Genomic DNA, 16,233 nt, shown 5'->3' on the forward strand with positions numbered 1-16,233 from the left:
CTCCTTTCGCTTTCATTGTGTTGAAAATAACAAAATAAAATCCATGATGAGGGTAAGTAAATAATGACAACATTTTTAGGTGAATTATTTTTTAATTTTTATTATTTTTTAGTAGGATGATTCTTTATGCCAAGCACCTTACTTTTTAAACATCCCTCCCACCTCCACGGCTCGGTCTCGTGAGGTCATTAGCGGGAATGTGGAAACTCGCTCCCTTGATTTATGCTCTGTTGGCCTGAGGCGGAGACATCTGTAATTTTAGGGCTTTGACATACACCCACCCTGACAAAAGCCAACTGACAACTGTAGCACAAACTTGTCAGTGCTGCCTTAAGGCAAGGGGTGTGGTTTCAGCCCTGCCAGTTACCACGGAGACATCTCACTGAAAGTAAAGCACCGCTCTGTTGTAAATGCCTTCTTTAATATATGGTCAAATTGTGGTTGTTAGATCACTAGTATACGAGGTCTTCTACTGTGTCTACACCGGATGCAAGGATCTAAAAGACAATAGAACCCATTATAATCAGTGATTCTGTGTATACTGGAAGTGGTGAGGCATGATGCGATGCAACACGACAAATCTCTGACACTAAACTGATGCCTCGTTTTGTTTCTGACGTACTCCAAGTGCCTGACATGGGGGACAAATTAATTTGCAATGGTTATGGGATAGCAAAGTGTCCACTGGCTGCACAATTCAGAATCCCACTGGATTGTTTGCCTACTGTATTATAAGTATTGCATATTTATTTTACATACTGATTTGTTGAAGGGAAATACGCTTCAAAAGAGTCAGCAAGGATGTGTTAAATTGAGATGTGTTTACATAGTTACAAAAAAAGTTTAATTTTAAGAACTTAACGTGGACTTATAGTAATGACTCCTGAAATTCAGGGTTGCATTCACAGGAATATTTATATTTCAAAATACAGTAGTCAACATTTGAAGTGGATCAAAAAAGTTCATCAAAGTTGTCCTAAGACAAGAGGTTTTAGGACAACTTTGAAAGGTTTAGGTCCACTTCAAATGTTGACTACTATATTACAATAGAAAATGGGTATTATAAATTGTAATAATATTTAATATTACAGTTTTACTGTATTAAAGTGTAGTGTATGTATATTCAGATTTAGTGTTAGTCTTCAGTATATGAACATTTCATATCAGTTACATCTGTTATTTATTTATTTAAAATTGGGATTCTGTAATAAGTTGCTCTGCAAAGCATTATAGTATTTTTTTGTGAAACTTTCCTTTGATTTATGCATATTTCAATAACTCATGCTTCCACATATCACAAACATCTCCGAATGTGTCTAGAACATGTCCAAGGCTGTACCGCATCTCATCAGACTACCATTAGTCATCTTGGACTTTTGTCTTTAGGGAGGGCACATCTCATCACCTGTGAGGTGCTAATTACACTCATCTTGCAGAAGTCTTCACAGTGAATGTCTCATCTGCTGAAAGATGACATCTTTTCACCATTCCAGAATTCCAGGCCTTACATCACTGGACTGAAATTCACACACATTTACAACGCAAAGGCTTGTGCAAAATATTTTTATTGTCGCATTGCACAACAGCCTGAAGAATGTTTCCAACAGTGTTGTAAGGTTTGCCAGAGACATTTATAATGATTAGTAATAAAACACACTGTCAGACAGTTTTTGCCTTGAAGTGTGGTAAGTGATGTTTAAAGTTAATGCAAATATAATTTATACTATATAATAAGTGGCCCTATGTAGCTTCCTACAGAATTTGTGAACTTTTTGTTGCAGCAGGGGTAGCTCATATCTATACATATATACTACTTTTTAAAAGTTATTTTAAATTGTAATAATATTTCTCAATATTACTGCTTTTACTGCAGCCTTGGAGACCTTTCAAAAACATTGAAAAATCTTACGGGCCACAATCTTTTAAATGGTAGTATAATATGCAAGTATGAAAATATTCATTCACTGATATGACCAACATGTTCAGTAAGTGAGTCAGATGTTGATTCAATAACTGCTAGATTAATTTGAGTGATGGATTTGCCAGACTAATTCAAAGCGGAGCTTTACTTTTTTTGTTTTTTTTAGATATTTATTAAAAGATATTCATTAAACTAGCCTCGAAAATAATTTGTTTTGGTAATTGCACTACATTGATTGTGCTATATGTTTTTGATAAAAAAAAAATTCAAAATATAAAACTTTTGCGTGTAGTTTGTGAGTTTATTTTCAAGATTCACAGTCTTCATTGCATGACGGTCAATACAGAATGTGAACTCTTATTAAAATATCAGAATAAAATTAACATTGTTTTTAATATGTTGTTTTTAATCTTTTTTTCCCCCTAAATCTGTGCATCAAGCTTTTTCTTTAGTTTTCTTTCATTTTAATCTTTTTTTTTTGTTTTTTTGTCCACCACTGTTGTCCTGCAATGGTTCAGTATTCTCATGGTACAGTACCTCACATCCTTTTGGTCATTTAAAAACAATACCGAAATTATTAAAACATGGGACGTGAAATTATTTGTTCCAGTAAAAATCGAGCAATGATTTGTGTGAGCAGAACCTGCACCAATCTCCTCAGCCTTTTGAAAATAACCTGTACATCATTTACAGTAATCCCATGTCCTCCAGGAGTCCGGAAGGAACATGCATCTGCTGAGAAGCTAGTCTCGAGCAGCATACATAAACCATTTCACCATGAGGGAATGTTCAAGAGACCGGCTTTCAGAGAACATGACCGTCCTTCCGCTTAGAGGGGTTGCTTGACGGCTCGGTTCCCTATCAAAAGGATCTCAGCCTATTAATCTCTTTGAACATGGCACAAAGCCTTGAGCTGTGTGTTTGTAGCATTTAAAGCAGGACAATCCGCTTTTCGACATCTTCGTGTAGCTTTGCAGCTTGTGCAGCGTTTCTTTACTGCAGGCCAGGCTTGCACCTTGACCCGTGTTGATTTGTTGTGCAGCGCTGAGGAAAACTCTTGATGCACATGTTGAAACACTTAAGGGGGGAAAATGGTTATTGTTAGGAAAAGAATAACATAAAAAATCAGTGACACCAATCCTGTTAGATGCTCGAACGTGGCTACGGTGCGTAGAAATCCAGGTTTTTGCCGTGAAGGAGACATACGGACATGGTAATCCCTCTTCACTAGAAACTGGCCTCACTTGAGGAAAAGAACATGTAAACAGAAATACAACAAGTGGAACCTTGAGGACAAAATCGCAGCCGAGATTCCCTAGATAAGCGGGTTAGCACGTCGGTCGAACAGTGTGATTAACACCAATCCATTTGGGAGAAGAATAAAACTTAGCTTCGAACCAATTACACGTTTTGTCGTGTTCATGTGCGACCACTGCTAGCGTTCGTTTCACTGTAAGACAGGAAAAGAGGAGCTGTCTGTGAGGATGTTGATATTTTCCTCCGCTGATTTAACGACCTGCTTATTTCCGCGGCCCTCGCAGATGTTTTGCCGTTTTAATTAGTGTAATCATCACTCTTGAGAGAGGCCAGGAGGTCACTCAGCGGGCCTTGTTTGTCAAGATGCTCAGAATAATAACACAAAAGACATGTCATTTATTCTGTCGCTGCGTTCATTAAATAATTATATGTGTCAAGACAAAAGATTCTTAATCAGTCAGGAGAAGAAAAAATAGGCTCATTACAGAGTCAAATGAACCTCTGTGCTCAAGAAAATGAGTTGGACTGTATGTTACTGTAGTGCCAGTATCACAAGCATTAGATGGATATTTTCTGAAATGATCTGCACATTTTGGATGATGAGGGCAGAAATATTCAGAAAGGTAGTACAGATAAAGAGTTCAGTGTCTGTGTTTTATGTCACAGAATTGGATGGATATATTTATGGAGTCTGCATAAATATCTACATGTATAGTTTTATGTCTCTTCAGTGAACTTTACTGAAACCTGCTCTGTTTGTCATTTGTTTAATATAAAATTAAACTGCAATGTCAGTGGAGGCCAATTAGGAACATTTGTTAAATATTGATAAATTCCCACGGCAGATGGCAAAAATGAGATGAAGTTTTGACAAGTAGACAATATACATTGGTCTGATTAAAAACAAAAAAAGTACAAATGCAATTTCGGTATAATTAAAACTAAGCTGTGCTTTGGCTGAATATTGATATGCCAACATGTGAAATAAAAAATTGTATTTTACTTTGAAAGCACTTTAATTGTACTTGTTATCTTAAAATAACTCTTGAAACAAACTGGAAATGAACTTCCAATTAAAATTATGGTATCTTTAAATGAAATAAGTGTTCCCTAGAACAAATACGCTGAATGCGCAGACATAATGCTCTCTCATCATTCAAAAATAATGACATATTGGGTGTTATCAGAATTAATTATTAATTAATCTTCATGAATATTACACAGCTCTTTTTAGTGAAATTAGTCAATGCACACAAATGCAATATAATCTGTGAAACTAGAGCAAAAGTTTGAAACACTAGTTGACCCATAATTTAATTAAGAAATAAGACAAAGGTTTCATTTTAAGTTCGGAAAATTGAACTTCAAGGTTTTTTACATCCATTTTAAGCACAAAAACGTATTGTGACCCGGTGAGAACGGCCATAGAGTCGCTCAGTGGTCAAGCCGCTGCAGTTCCTGCCTGTGTAAACACACCTGCAGTGAATGATTCACCTTCACCCTCAGGGCTCTGACACCACTGACCGAACTAGAGAAATGCCCCCGTCTTACAAATGGACACTAAGCGCTCGCAAAGGCCTTCAGGGGATCTGCCCAAATCATCTTAAGTGACGTAATTACCATTAGCTTGATTTGTCTTTGTAGCCGGGTACGGTGAAGTGAACGCTGCTGCGGAAGCCCAGTGAAACCTTTAGCCTTTTTCATTGGAGATTCAGTGTCTGCTTGTAGACAAAAGGTATTCCTTTCCCAAGCTAATAATTCCAAAAGTTAGCTTGATTAGAAATAACCCATTAACTGGCCACGTTGTCCTAGCAACTTGAAGCATGTTTTGGCAGGGCCGCATACTGAAATAGCCTTTGATGATGAAAAAGATGCCATCAAACAGGTTTAAAGCAAGTCGGGAGAAACAAAGAAAAGGAAAACAAATACCTTGCGAAACAAATTCGGACAGGTCGGTGTATCAGCAAGTTCTAACAAATGTCTGAAAATTACACTTGGCAGCAAGCGAAACAATTTAAACGTGCATGTATTATAATCAACTGGGTCATTAAATTTGCTGGAGTAGCTGTAAGTCTGTGGCGGTGTTGTGTAGCCGCGCTCCTCCGAGTTATGGCAGCATCGGTGTTTTCATGTCGAGGGCTGAGCTTACTTTCAGCGTAGACCTGATGAGTGCTGAACCAATTTGTCTCCGAACCCTTAGGAACTTTGCACAACTCTCTAAAGTAATTCCCTCACTTCTGGTTGCCTAAAACCTTGTCCCAGCACAAACAATAGCAATGCTTTGTAAAAGCCATTCTAAAACCTCTGCCAAGCATAATTTATCATTTGAATGACAATAGGCCACTTAACACAGCTTAAATTATTTCTTTGCACTATCAGCTACTTGACTGGATATGTGTTGTAACTGCACACTATCATTAACTGCAGAGTTTATGAGGTAGTCCCTTATCAAGGGCTCTGCACCACAAGTTTGGGTAGGAACTATGCTGAACTTTCTGTTTTCTCTCTGAGGCAGAAACTGAATAACACAAATCACATATTTCATGGTGTGAAAGAGCTGGTCCTGAGGGAATGGGTCATAATTTCGTTGTTTTGAATAGTTGCAATCATTTGTGCAACTCGGATTGCTTAATTCACGTGTCGCAGTCATTATTTTAAATTAAAAGTCTTGCAGATGTAGGTGTATCTGAATATTCAACCTGATCGTTACAATAGAAAGGCTTGTGATTTCTAAAAGGATAGTTCAGCTGAAAATGAAAACGCTGTCATTTAATCACCCTCATGTCGAACCGTGTGTTAATTTTTATACTTTTTTTTTGTATTAAGTTGTTTTTGTCTTTTGACAAAAGTAGTTTTCATTCATCTTCATTAATTTCAGTCAATTTTACTGAAATGCTCCCTCCTGTCCTAGTCGCTCTTTTCTATGCAATTAAAGTTCATGGTGTCCGTGGTTCTCCCTGACTTCTGTCCACTTTAATGATGATGCTTTTTATTTTTGTTGCCCTTTAACTATTTCATTAAATCATACCTTCTTTTTTGTGATAAATATATATTACAGTTTAAAAAGTTTTTTTTTTTTTAAAGAAAAATATGATTTGAAGACACTTACAGTTGAGGTCAAAAGTTTACATACACCTTGTAGTATCTGCAGAATGTTAATTATTTTACCAAAATAAGAGGGATAATATAAAATGCATGTTATTTTTTATTTAGTACTGACCTGAATAAGATATTTCACATAAAAGACGTAGAGTAGTCCACAAGAGAAAATAAGTTGAATTTATAAAAATGACCCTATTCAAAAGATTACATACGCTTGATTCTTAATGTGAATGAACCACGGCTGTGTTTTTTTCTTTTGTGATAGTTGTTCATGAGTCCCTTGTTTATCCTGAACAGTTAAACTGCCTGCTGTTCTTCAGAAAAACCCTTCAGGTCCCACAAATGCTTTGGTTTTCCAGCATTTTTGTGTATTTGAACCCTTTCCAACAATGACTGTATGATTTTGAGATACATCTTTTCACACCGAGGACAACTGAGGGACTCATATGCAACTATTACAGAAGGTTCAAACATTTACTGATGCTCTAGAAGGAAACACAATGCATTAAGAGCAGGGGGTGAAAACTTTTTAAATTTAAAGTTCAGGGCTAAATTTTACTTATTTTATCTTCTGGGAAACATGTAAGTATCTTCTAGATTCTGAAGGGCAGTACTAAATGAAAAAAAAAAAAGATATTTAGGCATAATAAGAAAAATGTACACATCTTAATTCTGTTCAAAAGGTTTACACCACTGGCTCTTTTGACCTCAACTGTATTTAGCGGGGACTCACTAAATTGATCAAAAGTGAAAAATAGATATAATTATAATGTTACAAGTTGTATAACTTTCTATTAATCAAAGAATACTGAAAAAAAAATTTCACAAAAATATTAGGCAGTTTTCAGAATTGGTGCTCGAGACATTTCTTATTATCAAATCAGCATACTAGAATGATTTCTAAAGGATCATGTGAGTAATAGTTGCTGAAAATTCAGGTTTACCATCACAGGAATCCTTTTTTAAAAATTAATATATTAAAATAGAAAACAGCTTTTCAATGGTAAAAAAATGTGACCCTGGAGCACAAAACCAGTCTTAAGTCGCTGGGGTATAATTGTAGCAATAGCCAAAAACACATTGTATGGGTCAAAATTATAGATTTTTCTTTTATGCCAAAAATCATTAGGATATTAAGTAAAGATCATGTTCCATGAAGATATTTTGTACATTTCCTACTGTAAATATATTAAAACTTAATTTTTGATTAGTAATATGCATTGCTAAGAACTTCATTTGGACAACTTTAAAGGTGATTTTCTCAATATTTTGATTTTTTTGCACCCTCAGATTCCAGATTTTCAAATAGTTGTATCTTGGCCAAATACTGTCCTATCCTAACAAACCATACATCAATGGAAAGCTTATTTATTCAGCTTTCAGATGATATATAAATCTCAATTTCGAAAAATGGACCCTTATGACTGGTTTTGTAGTCCAGGGTCACATATATGTATAGGATTATTGTATTTATAGGTGCAGCCAATTTATTGTCCCAAAATCTGACCATTTAAAAACATATTTACAGTCTGCGTAGCTAAAATCAACAAGCATGAATTCAAAGTTTTGGCTTGGTGTCCTTAAGCCAACTAAGTGTTTCCAGCTTAGGACTTATTAAAAGTCCAATGACAGATGCGCGGGCACAGAAACGGGCCTATTTCATTAGCTTTGCTATAACTGATATAATGCATGCCTGCATTAATCCTTTTTGTCTGAGAGGAAAAAGTGGACTAAATGAAGTTCTCGGTTCTCTAAACTAAGCTTGTTCACAAACAAACTAGAAGGCTGAATGCTAAATATCTGACGTCATGAGGCTTAACAGCATTAGGCCTCTGTTGTATATGCAGGAACCAGTACCGGCGCTCTGCTTCGCCATTCTTTTGGAAAGCCCAGATTTAATTAGTGCATAAATCCCCTTAAAAATTCATGAATTTGCCTTGCCCCCTCGTTGCAAGTGACTCAGGCAGTGGTGTGAGGCTTGCAGGTCGTCCCAATAAAGCAGGGTCACGCATGCGAACGCTCGCACACGCACGCACGCACATTCAAAGTAAGAAAGAGAAAAGAAACAACTGTTTATGTAAATAGGGGCTGTGTGTTTACTTGACGGAAGAATGGCAGGGCCCTGGTCTCCCCGTTCAGCTTAGCGAGTCCCAGCCAAAGGGGACCTCTCACCAGCAACTCCAGCCTTATTTAACTGATTACCAACTCCAACTAATTAATCAGAAACGAGGAGGGAGCAGTGTGCGTCGCTCTCAGACTCCCCCCTTTCTCTCTTTCTCTCCGTCTCCTGGTCCAAACCCCCCTCCTCCACTTTTCTCAGCTCCCCTTTTCTCTCGTCTCTTTCCTCGGCTGTGATTGAAGTAGGGGAACGGTTATTTTTCATGCATCATCAGAACTGGTGGGATGGGAGGATGAGTAGTAATTACCTTACACAAACAAGGCTGAGATTGCCTGTGAAGCCACCTCTTTATTTTAGCTGGTGAGGATAGAAGCGGGTAGAAGGGGGGAGGAAGGGAAAAGGGCCGCATAATGACTTCAAAACAGAAGTACAAGTGTGCCTCTTCAAGAGGATGTCGATTCTTTTATTTGAAAATACATTTCCTTAAAGGGATAGTTCACCCAAAAGTGAAATTGTCATAATTTATTCACCCTCCACTTGTTCTGATCCTGTATGAGTTTCTTACTTCTGTTGAACACAAGAGAAGTTATTTTGAAGAATATTGGTAACCAAACTGTTGGCGGTAGCCATTGACTTCCATAGTATATTTTTCCATACTATGAAAGTCAATGACTACCGTCAACTATTACCAACATTCTTCAAAATAACTTCTCTTGTGTTCAACAGCTGAAAGAAATTCATACAGGTTTGTAACAAGTGGAGGGTGAATAAATGATCACAGAATGTTCATTTTTGGGTGAACTATCCTAAGCGACCTCATCAAGTGACCTGTAACTTTCAGGATGAATTAAAGGGGTAGTTCACCCAAAAATAAACGTTCTGTTATCGTTTGCTCAAATGCATATGACTTTGTGTTATGTTATACACAAAAAGAGACAGTTTGTAATAAAAAAGCAAAAGCACCTTAACAAAAAGTAAAAATTGTAACATGTTACAAAAAGGTTCCATTTGAGTTCCATTATATATATATATATATATATATATATAATGAGCTAACCTGAACAAACTACTGAAGTTATATTTTTATTAACTAATGTGAAAGATTAATAGATATTGTAACAAATGTATTGTTCATTGTTAGTTAACTAATGGGACCTTGTTATAGTGTGTGTTACCATAAAAATCTAATAAAAGTAGATCGCAAAAAACTAAAATAATGACTTTATTCTCTCGTGAATGCACAGCGGAGACTGACACGGAAGAGAAGAAATTGTTGAATAAAATCATTATTTTAGTTTTCTTTGCGCACAAAAAGTATTCTCGTAACTTCATAACATTACGGTTGAACCACTGCAGATGTCACATGGACTATTTTAACAATGTCCTTACAACCTTTCTGGGCCTTGAACGTGTCAGTTCCGTTCCTGTCTATGCAGGGTCAGAAAGCTCTCGGATTTCATCAAAAATATCTTAATTTGTGTTCCGAAAATGAATCGAAGGTCTTACGGGTTTGGAACGACATGAGGGTGAGTAATTAATGACAGAATTTTTATTTTTGAGTCCACTAACACTTTAATTATATTCATGATGCGAATTCTTCTAAATTTCTCCTTGTGTGTTTCACAGAAGAAAGGTTTTAAATGACATGAAGGTGAGTAAATAAATAATGGCACTAATTTCATTTTAGGGTGACTCATTTATTCCTTTAATATTGGTATGCATCCTGGCACCATTTGTTTCTTTTTGTAAACTGTGACTATTTTAAAAAACACACAAACACTACAGCATGCTCTTCCAATATTCCCTAAGTTCCAAACCCTCCAAACAGAGTGAGATGCCATTGTCGGTGTGTTTTTCCAACACGTTTCTCCGGAGACCAGACTAACACAGTCTTTTCTTCAAGCAGCCAATCTCTTAAAATGCCAAGTGTAACTGGGTGCCCTACTGTTCCTAATTAAAGCATGATTAAAGAGCAAAATGAAGGATTCCACAAAAGATGTATTCTCTCTCCCTCTCCCTCTCTCTCTTTCTCAGTCTCCGTCTCTCTCTCTTCAAGGAGTTCAGATTAATCCCCATTGGATGTAGTCGAACCATTTATGCATTCCTCTTCTTCTGTTTATCAAATAAACCCAAGTAATTAGAGACTTTAGATAAGTAGGCTAAATGGATGCCCACTCTGTGTTATCCAAGGCGCTCTATCCTGATAGGAACTCTAGTGTGTTTGGTTAATATCTGCTGTTATCCTTGTTGGAGAACAATGCCTTTGTGTCTGGCATCTGTTATTATGCTCACTGGGGCTTCTTTGACCTTAACAGACAGGATAGTCTGATTACACAAACCACTATTCTGAATGTTACACACTGACAGCACACTTTCATTTGGATGGAATGGAAGAATATACATTACCGGTCAAAATTTGAAATAATAAATGTTTTTGAAAGAAGTCTCTTAAGTTCACCAAGGCTGCATTTATTTGATACAGTAAAAACGTTATACTTTTAAAATATTATTACAATTTATTTTTCTATTTTAATGTATTTTAAAATGTAATTTATTCCTGTGGTGGCAAATCTGAATTTTCAGCATCATTACTCCAGTCTTTGATGTCATATGATCCTTCAGAAATCCAAAATATTTCTGTTTTACTGTATTAAATGCAGTTTTGGTGAGCAAGACTCCTATCAACAACTTTAAAAAAAGAAATATAAAGAGATATAAAAGAAAGAGCTTTTTACTGGACAAATGGACGACAGCGGATTTTTCAGACAGCTTGAACATGTTGAGAAGAAAAGGTGTGCTCTTACCAGATGAAGCTGGTGTCTCTGTGAAGATCACAAACCCAGACGTTTTTGTTCAAGTCTTCATTGTGGTTTGATTTTCCAGCTTCAAACTGAATACCATTACGCCTGAGAATGTGGAAAACCCCTTGAAAACATCTAAGCGTTAGAGTACCTGAGTTGGGCCTGTTGGCAACCCTTATGCTTAACAAAAAGAGGATTAGTTGTCCGTACTTTAGTCAGCCATAGAAAGTGAAACCAAATGGAGCCAGAGCTTTCCTTTCTGATACTGGTGCTATAATAGCATCTATATCATTCTCCCATATTACTTACAGTTCACTCGACACGCACTTTCGTGTTATTGAGCGTTTTGAAAGGAAGAAAATAAATCAATATTAGCAAATCAGCCTCTCATCTCCACATGCTAATCTCTCAAATCCGTTTTGAAAATAGAAATGATTTGACAGTCACTTTTACACGTTTAAAAGAGAATCAAATGTGTTTAATTGATTGCCCAGCGAGCTTGTTTCGTCATAGGAAAGGAGGATGCTAAATCAGATCATCGCATTGTCTTTGTTTATGTAAGGACTCAGAATCGACAGCTCACTGTTGTTGAATTTGGCTTATCCTCCGAGGATATCCGTTGTATTCCTTTTCATTTACAGTAAGAAAAGGCTGGCTACGATCTTGCCTGTCCCTTAAGAGATACCTGATATAAAATGCTTGGATAAAGATGACAAACACGTCTAAGATTAAGATTCCTCATTTGGCATGAATTAAAAGCGCTCATTAGCATATCTCCTAACTGTCCAGTCGTCCAAAACCAAGCGAATCATTTCTTGATGAAAACCTTGAAGATAATAGCCTCCTTGTGTTGAATAAACAGAATTAAGTAGGTCAAAATATGATTATGCGCGGTTAAAGTGTGTTAAGCTCTCTTCTATTTCAGCAGCTCTTTGTATAAATTATGCTAATTATGTTAGCTAGTCTCAGCTGATTGGCCTCCAAATCATTTAAAAACGATGAGCGCTCTGAATTGAATTATGCTTTCAAATTTAGCAAGGATCTTTAGGGTGTACTTCGTATATTTCGAACATTAAAGCAGCCTTATTCCAATTTTTCCATATGATTGGTGTTTAATAGTATTCTCTGAATAATTCTCTCTCTCTGTCTGATGTCGTTGCTCAAACCATGTAAGAGTCTTTGCTAATTAGATCAAGAATTACAGTAATTGGCTCTCAGAAGTTTTTGCCGGTTTCCTCTGAGCATGGTAGCTATTTCAAATGGTCATTTTAATTTGCTCTTTCTCTCCCTCCTTCCTCTTTTTCCATGTTTTACATTATAAAACAGCGGTGGGAAGAATGACAAACACAGTTAATCTCTTGCTCACTGGCAATGCATTACAAAAGGCCTAAGATAGGATTCAGCTCCAGCAGAGTAAACACTCACAATTCAGCAATTGTCCATTACGTCTAAATGCGAACGATAACAAGCCTCATTAATTTAACTGCGAGAGTAAGTGGGGTAACACGTATCAAAATTAATAATTGGCCTCCAATGTAAATGCAACTGGCATTTTCCAAATTCTGGATGTAGCTCACACAGGTTTTTTTTCCCTTCCCAATCCTAGGGATAGGTTTAGTCATGGATGGCTCTTTTAATTTGTTTACCACCTTCTCTCCTTTTTTCCCAGAAAACTGATCAAGAAGCCATTTAATTGCTGGAAGAAAAGGAATCACTTCCACCCTTCTCTTGTTTTGTTGCCAAGTCTGCTGCCAGGAACATGAAATATCTCACCACTTGTTTGTTGTAAGTCCTTGTAAGGAGAAAATCAGGTCAAATATAATGAAGGGCTTGTTAAAGGCCCCCCAGAATTCTCTCCTGACGACACTTATTTTGATTAGCTCTCAGAAAATCTCGGCTCTCGGAAGAACTCGCTCACAACTCTAATCCATTCCGGGTTAAAGCTGGAATGGCGAATTTAATGAGCAACGTTTAAAGACTTTAAAACACTGATGAGCTGAACTGTAGCATTGAACTTACACAGAATCAACATCAAATCAATCCTATCAGACCATTTTGGCCTGCTGAATTCTCTCCTCGCTCTTCCTGTACTCATTAATCTGGGTGACTTGCATCTTGTTGTGAAAGTGCGGATGTCGCTGCGCTTAGTGCATGTGAAAGGTGCATTTCTGGAAACACACCTGAGTGTGTGTGACAGGCAGGAGCTCCGGGGAGACAGACGGAGAGAGCGGCAGGCTCAGGCATGCCCCTCATCATCTGGCAGGAGATGCAGACACTGCGCTTTTTAAAAATGGATGGTAATTTAATTAACTCTTTCCTCCCCACAGGCTGCACTGCACAGATGGATCTAAGTGAGGGCGAGGGCAGAGGACTTACTGTTGTTGCCAAGGGTTGGACAGTGTGAAAGTTGCAGTGCCGATTATGACTAGTCAGTCCCGGGTGATATCGAGAGACACAAACCTCCTGGGGGAGATCGGAAAAGATGTGTTAACATAGCTTTAGCAGTCAGAGCGTCTGTCAAAGTACTGCGGAGGAAAAACAAAAACAGCTGTCGTGGTAGTTTAACGCTGGCTGCTCAAAAAAATTGTTTTCTGCAAAGCGAAAGAGGAAAATGTTGAATGTCAATCATCTTAGTTGGTGTTTTTCCCTATGGATAAAATGTATATTTTTTAAAAAGGTTATTTATATGAAATTAATGGCAATTCCGAAATGTTTGTATACTAAAATTAGAGCAATAATACTTGGTGAAACTACATACTTAATGTTAAAGGAACTGGGAACCCAAAAATTTACATTTTGTCATAATTTATTCACTATTATTCTACAAATCTACAATCCCATTATAAACCTGCACTGCAAAAAAATCACTCAGAAATTTCTAGTAAATTTCACAAATAATTACAAAAATTTATAAACCTGCACTGCAAAAAAAATCACTCAGAAATTTCTAGTAAATTTCACAAATAATTACAAAGAAACTTTGTAACTGCTATCCAATTTTGAAGTAGAAAACTGAAATAGTATATATTTATAAAATACCATATATATAAAACTTATTCTAATAATTTTTGCTTTATTTACTTCAAAATATCGTTTTTACATTGATGCGTACGACTTTGTTTGTTTCTGTGAAACACAGAAAGGCATAAATTTGTCCATACAATAAGTCAAAGGTGACCATTATTTTAAATGTCTTTATATATATATATATATCCTGATATATAAGAATTCTCTTCTGCTCACCAAGCCTGCATTTATTTGATCCAAAATACAGCAAAAGCAGTAATATTGTGAAATATTTTTACGATTTAAAATAACTGCTTTCTATTTGATTATATTTTAAAATGTAATTTATTCCTGCAATCAAAGCTAAATTTGGAGCATCATTACTCCAGTCTTCAGTCACATGATCCTTCAGACATGCTGATTTGCTTTTCGAGAAACATTTATTATTATTATCAATATTTAAAACAGTTGAGTGGATTTTTTTCAGGATTCTTTGATGAATAGAAAGATCCAAAGATCAACATTTATCTTAAATAAAAAGCTTTTGTAATATACAAAATATGGTATACACTATACCATTCAAAAGCAAAAGATGATAAAGACATTTATAATGTTACAAAATATTTCTATTGCAGATAAATGCTTTTCTTCTGAACTTTCTATTCATCAAAGAAACATATATTATATATTGTATGTTTATAATATGTGTGTGTGTGTTCTTCCCCACAGAAGAAAGAAAGTCATACAGCTTTGGAATGGCATGGAACCTGAGCCTACATTTCGTATTGAGTTCATAATTTTTTTCTGACACCATCAATCTTGTAATATTTTGGTAATCCACTGAAATCCAGTCCAAACACCATATACAGTAGTGCTGTAACTTTATGACAGTGATGTTTTGTATTGTATCATCTACATTTAGGCTTTTGACCAGTGGTTGCACAGGTTCATGGGTCTCAGACATAGTCTGTGGTTATTCCCAGTCGAGCGGAGATAATTGGTCCAGTCCCGCTCAACACAAGTCCAGACTTGAGAGGCATGAATGTGCATACATGACTGCCTCATTGGCTCTGTGGGTGGGCAGAAGGTGGTTAGGCCTTCTGGGGGATCTCATGTCAGGTGATTGGAGTTTTTCTAAACTGAGGAGAAAGTGTATCCCAGAGATGAACTCCACAGGCGCAGGGTCACTTCTCCTAGAGCCAATGGGATGAGGGCTCCTCATGATGCTATATCTGTTTTGACCATACTGTCAGTTTCAGTGTGGCCCCGGAGACTGAGGTCTGTTGTGAGAAGGTATAAAGTATTCTCTGTGGAGCCGTACTCAGTCTGTGGCTTTATAATTGCATTTGAGTGAGCCAGCAGACAGTTAGGTGTGTGTGTATCTATCTATCTATCTATCTATCTATATGTCCATCTGACAGTTTTTTTTACCATCCATCCGTCCATCCATCCATTTTTATCCATTCTTCATTTTTATATCTTTTCATCCATCCATCCATCTGTGCACTTTTATTTTTATCCATAAATTTTTTCATATTTTCATCAATTTGTTATCACTCCATGAATTCTTTTTGTTTTTTATCCATCCATCAGTTTTTATATTGTTTTATCCATCTTTCCATTTTATATATCTTTATCCATCCATCCATCCATTTTTATCCATCCTTCAGTTCATCCATTTTTATATCTTTCCATCCATCCATCTGTTGTTATCTTTTTATTCAACCAATCATTTTTAATATATTTTTTGATCCATCCATCCATCCATCCATCCATTTTATATATTTTTATCCATCCATCCATTTATATATTTTTAACCATCCTTCAATTAATACATTTTTATATCTTTTCATCCATCTATCCATTTTTATTTTTCATCCATCCATCAATCCTTTGTAACATCTTTTTATTCAACCATCCATTTTTTAAATATTTTTTGATCCACCCATCCATCCATCATTTTTAAAAACATTTTTATATCCATCCATCAATTTTTATATCTTTTTATCCAACTATCCACTTTTTTA

This window comes from Sinocyclocheilus rhinocerous, unplaced genomic scaffold (genome assembly GCF_001515625.1).
Source record: "Sinocyclocheilus rhinocerous isolate Xijiao unplaced genomic scaffold, SAMN03320098_v1.1 scaffold1829, whole genome shotgun sequence".
In the NCBI taxonomy this organism is placed as follows: Eukaryota; Metazoa; Chordata; class Actinopteri; order Cypriniformes; family Cyprinidae; genus Sinocyclocheilus; species Sinocyclocheilus rhinocerous.